This window comes from Eutrigla gurnardus, assembly GCF_963514095.1.
Source record: "Eutrigla gurnardus genome assembly, chromosome: 10".
NCBI classification, from domain to species: Eukaryota; Metazoa; Chordata; class Actinopteri; order Perciformes; family Triglidae; genus Eutrigla; species Eutrigla gurnardus.
Window position 1 is genome coordinate 22,941,298 of NC_139924.1, and position 19,138 is coordinate 22,960,435.

At 44.7% G+C, this 19,138-nt stretch overlaps 1 protein-coding gene across 1 annotated transcript in view; it reads right to left on the reverse strand.

Annotated features, from left to right (window-relative positions):
- Nucleotides 1-19,138, reverse strand: part of schip1 (schwannomin interacting protein 1) — a 179,182-nt gene that overhangs the window by 12,398 nt on the left and 147,646 nt on the right.

Sequence of the window (19,138 nt, forward strand, 5' to 3'; positions counted from 1 at the left end):
AAATTGTTTCGTGATTAAGATGAGGTGTGTATAAATGTGGATGTGTGTGTCTACATGTCTATGGATTTATGATCTTTCCCTCCATTCCTCAATAAGGACTCTACCTTTCTTTTGCACAATGGCGTCTTTTCACTGGCCGATACCTCTCTCCCTGGTTAGAAACAGGAGCCCACTGTTCATACATGCACACTTGCACATACCAGGTCCTTGTGAGAACGGGCTATTTCAGTCAAGAAACAGCAAGAAGCATGACGTGTGTTTGGTAGAGTTGGGAAGGCTTTGCTCTGATGTGTTCTTGTAGGCTTAGATTTGACTGAAATGGCGTATACTACTACAGCAACAGGTGTAAATGTCCAACTATTCCTTAAAGTATACATGCCTAAAGGCTACATCCTGTGTGTCAGACCGTCTTCTCTTTGGTGCTATCTGAGACCTGTCTGTCTATAGGCAGTGCAGCATTCCATCCCAGATAAGAGACCTGACCTCTGGCCCCTGATACGGTTCAGCCTCAGGTCAGTGCAAGGCTGCTCCTGTCACTCAAGAGTCGAACGGAACAACTCAGCAAGTGGTAGGAGGCTGTGCATGAGTGTGTGTGTGGTGGTAAAAGAGGTGGGGGGAGGGTTATTAGAGTCAAAAGGGGGTAGAATGACAAAGGGAGGGAGGGGAATCGGGGTGCATGAAGGCAGGACAATGGAATCTCCAAGTGACATTTGAGCTTTGTCTCTGCAAGAAGGCCAGACTATGGATTTGTGAGAAAAGATTCAGTGGAGGAATCGTTTTTTCTCCCAAAGACTGAAGCAGATTTAAGGATAAAAGCCTGTTCACTCGCACCATTATGTCATCTTTGCCCCAAATATCTAAGCAGGTTAATACCTTAAACGTCAAGCATTACATCAGCCTCAATCTTTAGGCTGTTGCCACATAGCTACACACAAATACCTTTTAAAGGAATACTGAGAAATAAGAGTAAGATGAGACACCGCTTTCATGTCTTCAGGTTGCAGCCGGTTAGCTTAGCTTGGCATAACGACTGGGAGTAGAGGTAAACAGCTAGGAGGCTTCCTTTGATATGCATTGAACAAACCAACTATACCGTGTTAATTAGTGAGCTTTAGAGACACAGACAGTCTCTCGACAGTCAAGCTAGCTATTTCCACCTGCTTTGAGTATTTGTGCTAAGCTACGCTAACTGGCCGCAGGTTGTAGCTTCAAATTGAAGAGACGGACATCAGACATCTAACTATTCACCAGATTTGTGTATTTACAAAGATGTCAAACAGAAGTAGCTGTACACGTGTGTCTGTTCACATACTTGGCAGACACTGTGAAGAAACCATAATAACATATACGTATACCTCCAAATATGTAAAATCAAAACATTCCAGCTCCGTTGACCACACGGATCTTTCCAGTACTCCTCGGCATGCATTTGTCTCAATGATTAACGTATAAGCATGGAATAAGACACAACATTTTACCTCTTTGTAGTCATCATTGAGGTAGAGGTTGGACGTTTGCCTGATGACATCATCCACTCCACTACATCCATCCATATTATCCAGCGCCTCCCTCATCCTTCCCTCCCTCCTTGTCTTCCTGTGTCTTCCTCTCTACTCCCCAGTCAGTAGGTTAGTCCAGACCGACTGCCGAGGTTGAGCCCAGTCAGTACACATCATATTCCCAGCCAAATCACCCCTGCCATGCTCTCTGTCTCACACACACACACACACACACACACCAAAAAAATAAATAAAACTACTCTTCTAGTGGTGGCTTCTACTCATCTCTCTCTTACATGTTGTGACACTGTTTCTCTTTCACTTCCCTGCACTCTCTCTGTCGACTCCACTCTCTTCTCTGCCTCTTCCACAGGACTGTGAAAGCACAATGGTCACAGAGGTAAAGCCCCTTTAGACCCTGCCTACCTTCCAACCCTCCGCTCAGGGCGGCCTTTCACAGCCAAACCGGTGTGTTTTTTCCCCCCGTTTTAACGCCCTGACGTGAGGACAGCAGCTGCTCACCACCAGTTTGGAAGGAGACACCTCAGCCATGGGATAGCCACGGTGTGTGTTTATGGCGATGCACTTGTGTTAGGCATTCCCATGTGTGTGTCTGGAGTCTCTCCTGGACACGATCTCTCTCTGTCTATATTTATTCTCCTTCCGTTACACCCAGACCTCCTTTACTTTTTTGCCAACCCTCTCATCTAAAACGGCTCACAATTCTGTGTATTTGTGAAACTGTGTTATTAACTGAAAATGTAGATTAGCCGACATATTTGGGGTGAAATGAAATGTGAAAGTGTGTGTGTTTATGTAACAGAGGAGGGAGTGTGTTCCCTTCCTGCTAATGTAAAAATAGTGCCCAGTCTGGACTCCAAAGCCTGCACCCCCTCCACAGTCCAGGCCAGCTAAATAAACCCTGACGGAGCACAATGGACCATTAGTCTGGCACACAAACACTCACATACACACAAAGTCACTCAGTTAGACACACAGAGATGGCTTATGCCTTGTATCAGCGACTTACATTTTCAATCTGAGCTCTCCGCGGTGTGAAATGATCTCATCTTAGCGAGACGTTATCGACCCGTGACTCATATATTTGTCATAGCCGCCCAGACAGAAAATGATGTCCGCATATGGCTGCGGAATCACACTGCAGGGGAACATGACCTCACACAAACCATCAGCTGGAGGCACACAAAAATGGGGAAGCTATTATCACGTTCAAGTGGAAATAAACTCATAATTCATAAACAGGGCATCGCATTTTTACTGTGTAGTGATGAAATGTTATGCACATTAGTGTAGGATTGCAATTAATGTTCGTTTTCCTTAATTGATGGCAATTACTATGCATCCACTTTGTGTTGACACTGATTTCAGAAATCTGGTTTATATTGTTAAATGGATAAAATGATTTCTTAGATACGGTATTTAAATGCATTTTAGTTGTAGCAGAGTGGTATTAGTATCACAACTCAGGTATTACTTTGGCACCAGTATTGAGACATTTCAAGCATATAACATTACAGATGTATAGATTTATCCTGAGTTAAAGGCTTCATTTAGTCAACGCACACACTTGCTTGCTGCAGGGTTGGAATGAGAAAATGCATCCGTCAAGTAACTGGAAATATACATTTTCTGCACTCTCATAAGCCGGTGAGAAATACATAAAACGTGAACCGCGACTTTAAGCAGACCAAAGAAATCGTGTAAAAAGTTCTACACTGTCTTTCTTTCTTTGAAGCATCAATCCTCCACCTGCAGAGTGACTATGTGGATGAATCATACACAGTCAGAGATGTGACGGGAAGTAAGGGATCTCAGATAAGAAATATAATAGCCAGCCAAGGACAACAGAGTATACATGAGGGATGAGAGGAGAACGATGAGAGGGAAGAAGACGCCAACAGATAGGGACGAACACGAGTCACATTTATCTGATAATCTGCCGAGAGAGAAAAAACAAGAACACGGCCAAAACAAATTCAATCAGAGATCAGAACAGCTGATGGAATAATGCATGAAAAAGTGTCTGAACCATAGAAATAAAACAGGACATCCACGTAGAAGGATGGTCAGAGCCATGTTTATGTGAACCGTTCTCTCTGAGGGGAGGTTTTCAGTAACAACTAGCGTGGAGTAACGTTAGTAAAGTTAAGGTTGGCCACGCTGGGTCTAACGGTGACCTGTGACAACACTTCCTGGCCCCACCCCTGGGTGCTGTCTCAATAACAAATAACACTATCGGCATTTTTTTTGTACTAATCAAATGACCACAGAAAACAGTTCAATGTCTGTACTTTCTATGATTTGAAGAGCACGCACACACACACACACACACACACACGCACACGCACGCACACGCACACACACACACACACACGCACACACACACACACACACACACACACACACACACACACACACACACACACAGAGGGGATAATGAAATGAAATAGGAAGTGGGTTTGATTCAGTGTTGATCCCTAAGGATTATGGGTAGAGTACAGCGGATTGTCCGGGTCTCTGCTGCATGCACTCACCCTGGACTGCTGATGGGGACAATGCAGACACACACACACACAGGCCAATAAAACCAGCGTTGGTTGTGTGTAAGCGAGGGCGGCCTGCTTGCAGCAGAAGGGTGGGGCCGCGTCGGCCCCGCTGATTCTCATTACGGAGGCTGACTTCATAGTGAAGGTGAAGTCAGTGCTGATTCTAACGGGACGGGAGCTGGAGAGGGAACACGCGTCACTGAACGCGGCACTGAGAATATCCAAACAACCACAAACACACAAACACACAAACACAGTCCAAGGGCAAAGACTGGAGATACTTTCAGGTGCATGTTGGAGACGTACAGTACACACAGGTTCATTCATCTGATGCTCGACTGTGGGGTCAGCTGAGAGAGCGAGCAAACGAGAGAGAGAGACAGAGAGAGACAGAGAGAGAGAGAGAGAGACAGACAGACACACACAAACAGAATGGCTTATTGTTCCAAGTGAACAGAGGGTGACTGTGGGAGAGAGGGTTCCTGGCACCTCCTGTAAGCCTGGGATCCAAGGCCAATGGCGCTGTGTGTGAGTGTGTGTGTGTGTGTGTGTGTGTGTGTGTATTTGTTTGATACGAGTGCACCTCTTTTTATCCATGTTTTTTTTATGGGTTTCTCTATCCTCAGTGTCTAAACTTAGCTTATATTACTAAACCAGATCACATGTTCTGACACTTAAGCAAGGAATGTGCTAGACTTTGATCTGATGATATTTTGGAAAGAGGAGGAAGAGAACGGGGGCTGCTACCATAGCAACGTGGTGAGAATTTCTCCATGGCGATGCTCTGTGTTCCAAACAAATTGGGCTGCGAAAGGAGCGAGGGGGGCGGCCCATCGGGAAGTCCCCCTAACTCACACAGAGGTCAGTGTTTGAGGGGGTTGGAGTTTTGGCAAATTGTATATTAGGACAAATTGTAGTCTTGCTTTAAATGAGAAACAGGCTTTTTGCACAGCAAAGGTGTGACGGACGTCTTAAACACTCCCTAAACCGTGTTTTATCTTTGCATACTCAGATGACAGCATGGCCTAAATTATCAAAGTTCTCACATTTACTTTGATAACATTGTGTATAATATATATTTAACATATTAGTTCAGAATATTTTTTAAGAATGCCCTAATTAATTACTGTATGATCACTTAAAGGATGCGTATTCACTTTATACAAAACTGACAAGATTCATATCAACCATATGTCTGAGCATTGCTAGAGAGGGGACGTGTTTAGCCTAGCTTAGCATAATGAATGTCATCAGCTAGACTTGGTCCAAAGTGAAGAAAACAGCATTTTGTTGGTATAATTTGAACAAAAAACAGAAATGTAAACATGACATTTGTTTTTTTTAGGCTGAGCTATATGCTATAACACCATGACAAACTAGACTAATTCATAATTCAGTTATTACCTTATTTTGGTTTATGATCTGGCTTCATCGATTAAGTCTGTCATTCTATGATCCATCAGTGGCATCTACTGAACTGCTAGTTCTCATTTATAATTCATCAGGCCGCGCCTCACTCGTATTCTGTTACACCAGAGCTCTCCTTCACCGCTCTCCGATCAAGCATGAAAAACTGCTCCAAGACAAAATACATGATATAAATATACACAAACACTGTGTTTGACAACATCCAGAGCTCCTGAGGCCTCGGCACGCTGATTCCTACGGACCGAGGTGACGCACTGTGGCCAAGCCATTCAGCTCTCCATCACCCTTCACCCTGCTGCTGCTGACGGCAATGTGAGATTTATAGATTCACATGAAAATCTGAAAACAGGATGACATATTGAGACCTCGAGTAAACACATAGCATGCGTTTAGCTCACATAACCATGAAATGAGTATTAGGATGTAGGCTGCAGCAGATGATTTCTTCTTCCTGTGGTCTCATGATGAAGCTTTTATTGTGTTGCTCTTTTTGCTAAACATGGTTTATTTGCAAAATGGACATGTGTTAAATCGATAGATCGCTTCGGTCGACTGTGGGTCAAGTGGTCTCTTCATCGGTTCTCCCAGGGTCAGCCTGGGACTTAATTGGCTAATGGTTTCTGACATTAAGTGAGGGCTCGCCTCAAACATTATGGGACAAATGCTTCTCTTTGCCCTCCTCTGTCTTTTCTCTCCTCTTTGCCTTCAGCCAAAAGACAAAAACATCTTAATTAAAACAGGAAAACAATGATGCTGATAATCAAAACAGAGATCGCCCCAAGACACCGGCTGTCTCATGAGACAAACAGAAACAGAGGGACAACACCCTGCTGCCCTCTTTTACCACTTAATCTGTTAACGCCCTGTCCATTTTATCCCTTCATTGAAGCCCTCACTTCTTCCATCTTCATTACGATTCCTCTGTGCTTTCCCCCATCGTGCTTTTCTTCTTTCCATCCCATCCCTGTGTGTGTGTGTGTGTGTTTTATGTGTGTGAGGGGCGCTGTCTGCCTGCTGGTTGCCAGGTTACCAGTCTAATTGAGGGGCCTCCGGAGAGGCGCTGTTATCAGAGTCTAAACCCTCTGTTCTGTTACTCTCGTTCTCGTTCGATCCACCTCTCTTTTCCAGTACATCGCTCGCATTAAAGCCATCTAAGCTTCCTTCACCTTCTCTCCCGCCACCGTCACTAAACTTCATTTAACATCTTCCTAAACGTTCATCCCTTATATTTAACCGATGCCAGATATTTCTTTCCACCCTCCCTCTCGTGTATCATCTCGGTTGATCTCATTCCTCTCTTTCTACCCACCTCTCCCTTCGTTTGCTTAGCTTTTGCTGTCAATACTCTGCTGTGACTAGTTCCTCTCTGCCTTTCATCCTCTGTCTCCACCAGCCCTTTGGCGTCACTTTTCTCTATTCATCTGCTGCTCTATGCTTCCATCCTGCCATCATTCTGTCGCACCATCTAGCTTTTATCTACCACGAAACATGGCAGAAAATCCTTATCCCGTTACACAACAGCTCCCTCACCCACACAAGCACAAATCTTCCCTCCTGACATGCGAATACAAATAGCCTACGTAAACCAAGATTAATATGAATGTTTTGTCTGATGATTTGTCTTAATGGGATTTTCTAACAGCGACAATCCTCAGCAATAGACCTCAGGGCAGTTTATTTATTCCCAAACCTAATCTTGAGCATTATGTGGATGTACACTGGGCTGAAAAGAGACCAGCCTTTATAAATGTTGATAAAGCCAGAGTGGTGAGCTCCCAGCTCGAAGGGTTACACTAAGCTGAAACTGCAAAACTACATGAAAAACTGCAGTATAAACTAGAGCAATCACATTTTTCCAGTGCGTACGCCAATAATGCTTCTCCACAGAGGAAATGTTAGAGGAGAGAATTGGACTTTTCATGTTACTAAAACCTGCACCCAAAAGGCCCATCCATCTCTCAAGGAGCCTCTTGTTTCCTTCTCATCACTCCCTCCGCAGCTCCCCACTTCCACCCTCGTTTCTCCCCATCAAAGAAGCTCCGTCTTCCCCCCTCAATGCCTCCCCCGACATATCCAGCTCATCTCCTCCGCCTTTCATCTACCTCTCTGCTTGTTCCCACTCTTCATCTCCACTGCATTGCAGACTTTCTTCCCGAGCAGCGGAGCTGCTCCCAGAAAAGCATGTGTACAGCCGTGATGCACTTGCTTTCCCTTTAATCATGACTTCTTCATTCGTCGATACATAAACTGGGACGCTGCTGTCACACGTCCCACAAGAATCACACACAACATGGACGCACACTTCAACGCAACCCTTCAAGCAGCTGTTCACATTTGAAATCTCTTCATCACAACACTGTCTGCACCGTACACTGATTTAAATGCATCTGCTACATGAAACACAGAACACACAGTTCAGTCATGACACTTTAAACTTGCAGTCGCACCTCATGCCTCCTTGACATGGATTGATGAGGCTGGAAGACGAGGAGGAGGAGGAGGAGGAGGAGGTGGGACATTATTCCCTTGAGTCAAGTTCTCTCTTAGCAACCAGCCAGCCATTAGATTCACAACACAATCACGTAACCACAAACGGAGGAAAAATACTCCTACACAATGACACACAAGTCCTACAGCAATGTCCTGGTGTCAACGTGACATTCAAGGATTTTTGATAAACTGAAATGAGGAGGTAAAACATGATCTTCATACAATCAGCGGAGCTAACAACAACAAGATCAACGCCAGCTCGTGTCCGTCAAAAAGGCGAAGAAACGGACAATTCCATGAAATGAATGTGATGTAGGTCTGAGAACTACCTGGTAAGAGCAGTTTTCCTGGTGGACCATCCTTCACAGCATCCTAGAGCGGAGCTGGCTGTGCTGGTGGAACAGGAAGAGGGACTGGGACAAGGTTCCCAGCCCTGCAGTGCTATTCCAGAGGAGAGCAGAGGATCCTACCAAGTCCTCGATCCAAACTGAAAAAAGCTCAATTCTCCTTCGTGCTACAGTTCAGTCTTCACCCTCTGCTTTCTATACGTTTTCTGGTTCTGTTTGCTAAGGAGCGAGAGGGACAGGGTCTGATCGCTGCTTCACCAAAGCGGAAAGAGGGAGGGGAGGCAGCGACTGGAGGAGGGGTGTGAGAACGGGAGAGAGAGAGAGAAAAGAGGGAGGGAGGGGAGCAGTGGAAAGCAGAGTACACTCCCGGTCGCCTTTCTCTGTCTGGTTCGGACTGAAAAGGGGGAGGAGCTGTTTGGGCTGAGTGTATGCAGAGCCGGCCAGTGGGGGGAGAGGGAGGGAGAGGGGACGGTGGAAAAGGGAGGGAGGGTGAGGTCGGTCTGGGTCCGAGTCATGTCATTCTGCTGTTTCATATGGAGTCATGCCAGATATAGAGACGAAGAGAGACTTTCTCTCTGTGTTGATGAATAGTCGACCTCTCAAACTGATGCGGATGGGTGATATATGTCAGATTATTATGGCCACTTCAAACCAACATTTAGCCTGTTTCAACTGTTTTATGTAGGGGGAGTCACTCACTGATTTAGGAAAAAGTACATGTGTTGTTTGCATGTAAGTCTTCCCCTCATTCTCTGTCTGTTTGTTTGTAGGATTTTAATCCCGTAGTGGCAGATGGCTGGTTTATAATCCACATGCAGGCTTCTCTCCACTCCTGTCCTGACCTCTTTGCATTACCATCTCTTGTTTTCTGATTTTCTTTCCTTTGGAGCTCACTGAGATGTTTTGCAGTTGATGAATCATTGAGTCAAGTCGAGTCAATGTTACTCATACAAATTACAAATCAAATATTTCCCTCAGGGGGCTTTGCTGTAATAACTCAATGACTATTAAATGCCAGAAAACTGTCAAAAATGACTCCTTGTTTTGTTTCTACCGACAGCCTGAAACAAATCATATTCAGTTTCTGATAAAATAAAACATTAAAATACAAAGACATCACATTGAGAAGTTTTACTTTTGGGACTAAGCTTTTAATCACTTATTGACGAAATTATGAATCACTTATGAAAACTGTCGAATAACTGTTTAATGAATCCAGCAGAAACCCAGCTTTTATAGTTTGCTTGGTTTCATCCAGAACTGTAGTGCGGTGGAACAGCCTTGCACAAGAATGTGGGGAGCTGATGCAATTAAATCATACATCTGTTTCAGCTTTCATTGTTAATTTATTTTTGGCAAGGTAGCTAGAAGCCACACCCTCCTGATATCTCATCCCTCCACGCTGGCCAGATCTCTCTATCCCGTATTGATCTCTGTTTGGGTGACGCTGCTTTTCCCGATAACACCAATCTTGGGTTTAATGACCTGGAAGCGGGTCGATGAGCTCCCCGCTCTGATCTCTCTGCAGCACATCACCGGCTCTGGTTGGCCGTTCTGTGTGGCGGAAAGGAACAGTGCCCGTCCTGTCACACCAACCTCGGATATAATAATCAGTGCTCGACATTGACCAGTGAGGAACGTGTTTTTCTTACAGTGAAAGCGAACAGCCAGACCTCGTAAAAGCATTGTTGAGCTGAGTTTACAGGCTATGGTAAAAGCAGCGACGCCAAGCGAGGAATGGCAGAGAGATTAAAACAAGCCTGGTGAAGGGAGTGAAGCATGCAAGTCGAGGTATCCTGAATCTCTTCTCTCATTCTATGTTTCTGTGTTTCTGCTGAAGTTACACGTTTGCTCATTTATTAGCTTTTAGAAGTTGATAAATTGTGACTTTGCTTTGGTGTCTGCCCTCTAGTGCTTAAAGAGAATTAATACAAGATGAGATTTGTGATTGGTGAGTTGCAGTAGAGTTTTGTTGGATTAAACACCTCATATAAATGAAACTGCTGATCCCAATAACAGTAATAGGAGTTTGTTAAATGTGGTTCCAAGTATAAACTTTTATTTTTGAGAAAGGTTTTTGCCTTCAGATCTTTACATGCAAGCATTAAAGCCTGATGCCTTTTAAATATAAATGCATAGTACTGCTTTATCACACACACACACACACACACACACACACACACACACACACACACACACACACACACACACACACACACACACACACACACACACACACACACACACACACACACACACAGACACACACAGACACACACACACACACACAGGTGGGAAAAATCAACAACTTTGATGTCCAATATCTGCGAGTCATTCTTCGATACAAGAAGCCACAGCAACCTCCTTTCTCTCCTCTATCACCATGGCAGCAGTCACTCCGCTGACCTTCACACGGTTGTCAAGGTTACAATCTGAATCACGGCACAGGTGGAGACCGAGACGTCACCTCTCTATCCACACCAGAAAGAACGATATCCAGACTGTGGAGCATGTAGCTCCTTTAGCTAGTATGAAAAAAAACTGTGATTATGTACGCGGCCTGCATTGGCACAAAGAAGATCCAGAAAAAAAGATGATTAACTGGAGACAGACAAGACAGGCAGATAGCCTCCCTCACACTTTCTGCTCAAATATAGCTGTATGCCAAATCTAATGCCAAACTTACAGTCGTATGTTATTTATTCTTGCACAACGCAGGAGAAATTCAGCAGTTCATCTCATCCTCGTTTCCTGCTCTCATCACGCTCATCAAAACAACACTCATGTGTGTTTAACTCTGCTTTATAGATGTAAACAGACATAATGAATGCCTGATCATAAGTCACTGAGTGAATAACGTGAGGGTCAGAATCAAATATTGAAAATATCAGAAATGTGTCATTTCTCATGTCTCATTTCATTAAATATTTCCAATGCAAATAACATGCATTTAGCATTTTCAGAATATACAGTAGGTTAAATCAAATTCCAAAAACTGGTATAATACTGGCACAAGTATAATATGTTTATTCTACAACATGTGGGATTCGGTTTCTTTTGTGTGTTTTTGACTAAATCACAGGCCAAATGGAGGACTTTGCTCCTTGAACACAAGAGGAGCAAAAATCTTCAATTTTTAATGAAAAAAAAAACAAAAACAAAAAACTCTTATTATCCGCAAATCACCATTAAAAACAGATATTAGTTACCTGAGAGGATTTGATTTACAGAAGAACATATTTACTGACAAAAACATGCTGTTACAAAGTGTAATCAAGCAATCACGGCAACGTAACTATAATCTGAATTCATACATTTGAATCCTATTTACATGTAATCTGTTACTACCAACCATGGTGGTAAATAATGCCCCGTGCAGCTCGTGGAAAAAACTGAATTCTTGTTCCTGCTGTGACGCCTCCTCCCTTCCACTGACAAACAGCATGCCGTCTACCCCTCCTTCCTACACCTTCCCTGTTCTCCGGCCTTTCGCTGTAACTACATTTGCTTTCTTGTCACCGCCTTTCTCTATCTTCATCTCCTTCATCCTCCTCTTTTTCTGCCTCACCCCTCCTTCTCAGCGGGGAGAATCGGAGCACAGATGCTTTTAGCAAGCTGACATTTTGTGCCGGCGTAAAAACTCTGCATAGCAAAGCAGGCTGGCTCAGTGTGAGGGCCGGATTCCGGCGGTAATGAGCTCACTCTGACAGGGAGGAACTGATGTGGAAGGCCACGGTGTGTGTGTGTGTGTGTGTGTGTGTGCTCAGTCTTATGATCAGCCACCAGAGGTTGTTCTAATGAGAAAGGCTGGAAAGACTGAGCATGCTGTGACCACCAGCCTGCATTGATATGTGTTTCACCTTTTTAAATCACAACCAATGTGTATGCCAGCTAAGCAAATGACTATCTATGTACCAAGTACATATTTGCAATGACAAAGTCTATTATGAAAGACGAGTCGTGAGTCATAGCGAATAATCAGCAGCTGAAACCGATTAGATTTGTTTATGTGCTTCTTACTGTCTTGACTATGGATACGAATCGGGGAAAGCAACAACTAAAATGAGGAAAATAATTTACTTTATTCTGCAGCTGACAAAATTATTAAGTACTCATGCAGTTAGTCTATTAAGTACTACTACTACTAGTACATGATTAACCAACAAATAATTCCTAATTTATCAATGAAAATAACATTCTTCAATTGTTTCCAGCTCTCAAATGTCTTCTCTTATATTTGTTTATATATCATTATAAACTGAATATCGGTGGGGTTTGAACTGTTGATTAAACTGAAGGAAATATTGTGATTGTGACATAATGTGCTGCTCGTTTGTCTTTTGTAATAGTTAATTATTTTTATGATTATTGCTAAAGCAGGGTATGAACGTGGGATGTTGCAGCTATAGGGCGTGTGATCAAACCACTCCAATAGATGAAGATGTCATCGCAGGATTGAGGAAATGGAAAAAATCAACTATTTGTCCACGATTTTCTGAGATTTTACATTCTAATCATCACGAGCTGCAGCCTGGTGGAACGATTATTCTTGTTATGCTTATGTGAGGAGATGAAAGCGCTGTGTGCTCGACAGCAACAGATGAAGCTCTCTGCGTGACCTGGCACGGAGTCCCTCTCTTCTTGCCCAAACACAGGCAACACACACACACACACACACACACACACACACACACACACACACACACACACACACACACACACACACACACACACACAGTCAGAAACATTGGGAGACAAAAATACCGGTTTATTTAGGGTCTGTGTGGGTGTGCAGACGTGATTAAAACATGGCTTGTATTTTTAGCCCAGTATAAAAAGTTCACAACCCACTTCTCTCTCTCTCTCTCTCTCTCTCTCTCTCTCTCTCTCTCTCTCTCTCTCTCTCTCTCTCTCTCCTCTCTCTCTCTCTCATACACACACTATAATTAGGAGCAGAGAAGCCCAGTGTTTCATGTTTCAGCTCCACCCAAGTGAGCAAGCCACGCAAGCACACACAACACACACACACACACACACACACACACACACACTGAAAAGAGACAGGAGAGGTGATGGATAAGAGTTTAAAATCCTTCACTGCTTGTAAACCTTCTCCTGTGTGTGTGTGTGTGTGTGTGTGTGCTCTGCATAGTGACTGTGCAGTATGAGGGCTGACACCAAGCTATAACATTAGAGGCCGTCTCCTTGCTGCCACATAAATCCCCATTTCCTCCACAGCACGCTCTGCCACTCACAGCCCGCACCCCTCTTTGGTAGTTTTCATAGGGTGGAGAGGGGGAGCCAGGCGGAGGGCTGGAAAATGGTCTCCTGCTGGATTTTGGCTGCGTGTGAACATTGGGTTATAATGCTTCCTGACAGCTTGAGGAAGAGGACAATTAGCAGGGAACAGGAGTGGGAATGGTAGCGAAGGACGGGGGGATGTCTGGAAGAAGGGAAGAAGAAAAGAAGAAGATGGAGATTTGCAACAATATAGCAATGACTTTGAGATTTGGTATTTGAGCCGAAGCTGATTTCCGCACCGGATAGGATCCGACCGGATGTGACACATGCTGAAGAGGTTTGACTCCCAGATCAGTGAATCATGAATGAATCAGAGGAAGGGCGAGTTCTTCTGTATCAATCAAGGCGATCAACTTAGACAAACAGTGGCTACGCCTTTACCCTCAATCACAGCAGCATCTCTATCGAAATTATCCACAATGCAGCTGGCTTACCTGCCTGATGACATGACTCTGAATCAGCACACTGGTGAACAACTTAGTAACCTTCCGCCCAAACGGACCGGATAGTAAGTTCATCTGTCTTTGTCCGTTATTCTTCACCTACATCTTCATCATCACTCATCAATACAAATGTGTTTGTGTGTTTGTGTGTTTCTTTACATGTGCAGACAGGGACACATTATCAGGCAACTCATTAAGCTGCACTTTGAAACCAGATAAGAGTGGAGTACTCCTGTTTATGAGACCTGAACAAAACAACCTTATGGTGTGCAGTCTGCGTTTCCCCTGGTTACAGTTTGTATGTTGAGTTTGCAAGTACAACACTTTGACAGCACGTACTAGATAAAGGTGCAGGTGTGGAGCTCAGCCAGACAAAACATGGCCCGACTTGTGAAGCTGACAACAACCACAGTTGAAGGCCATGAGATTAATACCTTAGTGATGAATACCATTCAACAACAATCACTAATATGTATCAGCTGGCCATTATTTGGCTGATTGAACATGTCGAACCACCAACTGATCAGCCTGATTTTACACATTTAAGGTAGTTTGATGTAATGTTTTGCTCCTGCCTTTTTCATTTCCCCTTCCACAAGGAAAGGACTATAAGCTGACAAGGCCAGCACTGAACAGTGCCAGCTGCGCCTTCTTATCTGACGTATTTACTATTTGTATTCCCTGCGTATACATATATATATATATATATATATATATATATATATATATATATATATATATATATATATATCAGGACGCTCTGAAAAGATTTGTCTTGTTGGTCTTTTGCAAGTGTTTTTGGATTTGACCGCCTCCTCATTCCCTCCCTGCAGGTGCACGTGTGGGCTGTATGTGCATGGTTGGTCCTACGCTGTGATGTGTGCAAGAGCAACTTTTAACCTCAGCTGACACGAGGCATTCAGGGGCAACGCAGAGATTTTGATCAGTTGGTGTTTGGTTCTTTGAGCTCGCCTCGGTGTGTCAAAAACTTGCTATGCACCTCAAGGTAAAGGAACATTCAAAACAGGTGTACAGCACATAGTTTTGCTTATTTAAAACAGGATTCAAATACACGTGGGCTGCGTGTACGATGATATCCTTCCATTGCCCGAAAGGGGAAAAAACTAAGACTACCAGACAGCAGCCCACATATGGTCAGAGTCCTGCCAGCCTGAACCTGCTTTTTGTTAGAGGGTATGACAGAACATTAGTTGCGAGGAAACTGAGATGCATGGACAGATGTGTAACTGGCTCTACTTTATGTTCCATTCTCGAGAAATGTAACTTTTCCGTTACATCACAACTCAAAACAGAGGAATGCCTTAAGCTATAAGTATTGGAAGGCTTTTTGCCAAACTATTAATCTAACTTTGAGTCCTGGTTTGACTGCAGCCACATCACATGTACACGTTGAAGGGAATCTGACAAACCAGACAGAAAAGCACACTTTGGCCAGTTGAATACTTTGCTTTACCTGAGTTAAGTGCCCGACTTGCTGTGAGGAATCCAAGGTTAAGCTGAGATGAAAAACATTCCACTTATAAAAAAAAGAAAAGAAAAAAAAAAGCAACCCACATGTAGCCACAGCAGCAGACTGTCAGGATCCCATGAGAGGAAAACGGTATCCTTTGATTCAGTGAGGTGAGAGTGTGCATGTGTGGACTAACAGGAGACAGAAAGCTGCCTCGCTCTACAGCAGAGGCGGCGCAGTCAGTGTGTGTGTGTGTGTGTGTGTGTGAGCTGTGGAGAGGGCCGGGCATGTTTCAGCTGGTACCGGCACACACATACACACACACACACACACACAACCGTGGTTCAGCCTAGGGGGCTGAACCAGACACGGGAGCCTCAGAAGGCGCCCTCCACACCTGGCTACAGCCCTGCCCCCCCCATCTCTGAAACCTCCTCCCACTTTTCTTCCCACATACATTGTTGACTGTCTGCTCCTCCAGCTTTTCCGCCCTTTTTGTCTCGCTACCGTCTTCATTCAAACCATACCTCTGACCCCTTTCGCAAACTCTACAATTTCTTCCCTCTCCTATCGCCTCCCTCTACGTGGCACAGTCTGAGGACCGGGTGAAGGTAGTAGTTAGTTTGTTAGTGGAGGGCGGCAAGCACAGTTCAACTGCTGAACTCGTACATAATCACAGAGCACAGAGAGGGGGGAGAGAGAGAGAAACCTCTCTATGGCTTTGCTCTTTTCTCTAACCTCTCTCTGCTTCTTTCTCATCCTTGTATTTTTTACAGCCTGGAGTGTTCCTGGAGCTCTTTTACTGTTTATATAGACTGTGCTTGAGCAACACTTTCCAATTAAAGAGATGTTCACCGACCTGTTACTTCTGACATGTCCTGACTTTTATTTACTAGAGAGAGAGAGAGAGAGAGAGAGAGAGAGAGAGAGAGAGAGAGAGAGAGAGAGAGAGAGCGTTTTAAAGTGGGAGTGGTGCTGCAGTTCAGGTCCTTCGTTCTAACCACAGTTTGCCCGTGGGGTGTTTTAAAATTGTGTCTGGGCGTGTGCACTCTGAGATTGAAAAAGAAGTAGCCTGCAGGCACGGATTTATTACAACACGCAGGTAAATTCCTGAGTATAGATAGTATATAAGTATAGCCTGATAGTATAGATTGCAGACTGACCCCATCTCTGCCTTTTCACCTCAAGACCGGCTCGGAAGCATAATGTTATTGTTTGCCTTTCAGGGGTGTGGGGCTAAATGGAGGGTTAGGGGTAGTGTTACCCATAGTGGACTTGAGGTCCCTCTGGGCCCCTCTCTGCCACGCGACTCTGGAGTTCATTGGAAACAAATTAGGAACAGGGCTGCCCGCCCCTCGTCCTCCCGAATCCTGCTGACCCAACACCCACAGCCTGCAGCGGACGCTGAGATTACAGAAACCACACCCTAACTAAACACACCTGCACCAGTGTCATCGGTTCATTACCAAGAATGAACTAACATGCCAGGATACGTGAAGGTTTTTATGGCACAGACTAGCTCCACAGCCCAAGTAGCTGAATGAACTTTTCAAAGACTATGCTATGATTCAACCCTGTCTTTGATCAGACAGTGCAAAAGGGACTGTTGCCATAGAGATGTGGACAGGAGACGCAGTATGCAGGAAGATGTCTCATTACTAGTGACTGTCATGAGTATCCTGTGTTTGGTTTACAGTATTTTTTTGTTTGCCTGATTCACATTTTAACATTTCCTTGTTGTGTGTACGCGGCTACGGCATCCGACTGGAGACCAGCTAAACCCGTCTCCCGGCACTTAGCGACCACTACAGATTATTAGCTCTGAGCTGTACTGTGTCCCCGTCTCTCTGAAAGCACAGATGCTTTTGAAGCTCTACTGAAGCGTGAATATCTTTGTCCCTCCGGACCCCAGCAACATCCCAGACAGACAGACCCCACCGTACATGCAGACACGCATCATCTCGCTGGTGGGTCCCGCCAGAGTGGATGTCTAAATATTTAACAACATTTTAAAAGCACCACCCTTTCCTCCAGGGCGTCCGCTAAATCCTGCAAATTTAAGAATCAAGGAACTCAGATGCCCTCTGACATGACGTCTTGTGGGAACGTCTCAGTTCCTAAAATGCCGCTTGACCACTTTTGTGCTCTTGTTGGCAGGTTAGCAGAGGGTCAATACTGACGTTGTCCTCTTTTACCACATGTGGATTGTCCAGGACACAAGACTTGTACCTCCAGGCTTATGTGATATCAACTCTGCTCCCGGCTCAGGTGGGATTACACGGCTAATTCTAATTTCTTATCTACTCGGGGCCATCAAAATGTCAGGATTGGTTTTTCCTTGTAATCGGGGAGACAGTTGGAAGCTATGGCACTTTATCAGCATCAGGACCAGGCTATCTATCCCACCAGGCCTAGTCGACAGCAACTTCAAACACACACATGTGAGACCCCAAATGTGTGTGTTCGTGCAGAAGAGTGGCTGCATGTGGAGACAAGAGGTTCTCTTTCAAGAGATTTTCTTCCACCCGTCAATTATATCACAGCCGACCGCCGAGGGAGAGAGGGAGAGAGACGGAGACAGGGCAGACTTTCCCCCAGACTACAGCGAGCCAGGAGGTGACCTTATCATTTAAGATGGACAGCAGGTAATGAACATTGACACAAACACACAAGCCATGTGACCTCAAACTGCCTGGTCCTAAAGATACCATCTTCCTGTCCTTTCCTCCCTCCTTCCTTCCTCTCATCCCCCACTTCTCCCGCTGCATTCCTGACATGCCTTAGGGAGACAGAGGGGCCCTCCAGGACAGACAAACAAAGACACACAACACACACACAACACACTCACAATGGCCCTGGCTGCAGCCATTGTCTGTGTCCACTGAGGAAAAGGTCTTGGTGCTCGCATACCAAAAGACAGCACCAGTCCCCCTTTTCTCAGACTTATGCTTAGTTTCACTCAGTGACAAACAAGCTAAGTGCACTGAAACGGTGGCTGCTGGTAACTGTTTTTCTCCTCCCTACACATTTTCACAGCTACACCCTTTTGGACCCACAGACCAACAATAAACCAGACTACTCTGGCGGGGACTGATATTTAAACTGATGTCATGAGATTGTAAGTGAATCATAACAGCTTCTCATGCTGGTGTGGCACGCAACGCTTGCAGCGGCAGCTCTCTCTGCAGAGCGACGATGCAACACTGACCTCTTCTGGTAGGAACACCACATAGCCACAACAAAAGGGACATGCAGATTTTTCAAAATGAGGTTAAACAGATATAAAGGCTGCGAGGTCAGCATCATATCTTTGCTGGAGTAAGTATCCATTCAAAGTCATCCAATAATAGAAATGACTTGCTTGCACTGTCGTATCAGTGTGCGTCGGGAGCCCAGAGTTCCATGATGGTCAGGTTAATAGCGGGGCAACATAGCTTAGCCGACTAATCCCCCTTCCTCACTCCAGCTAACCTAAACTCTGATTCCAGGGTTCCTACGGCACAGATACCTGCTGGATTACAGATGCCCTCCAGAGCATGGGAAAACTCTGTGTGAGATAACCTTTGACATAAGCAGATGAAACCCACAGGAA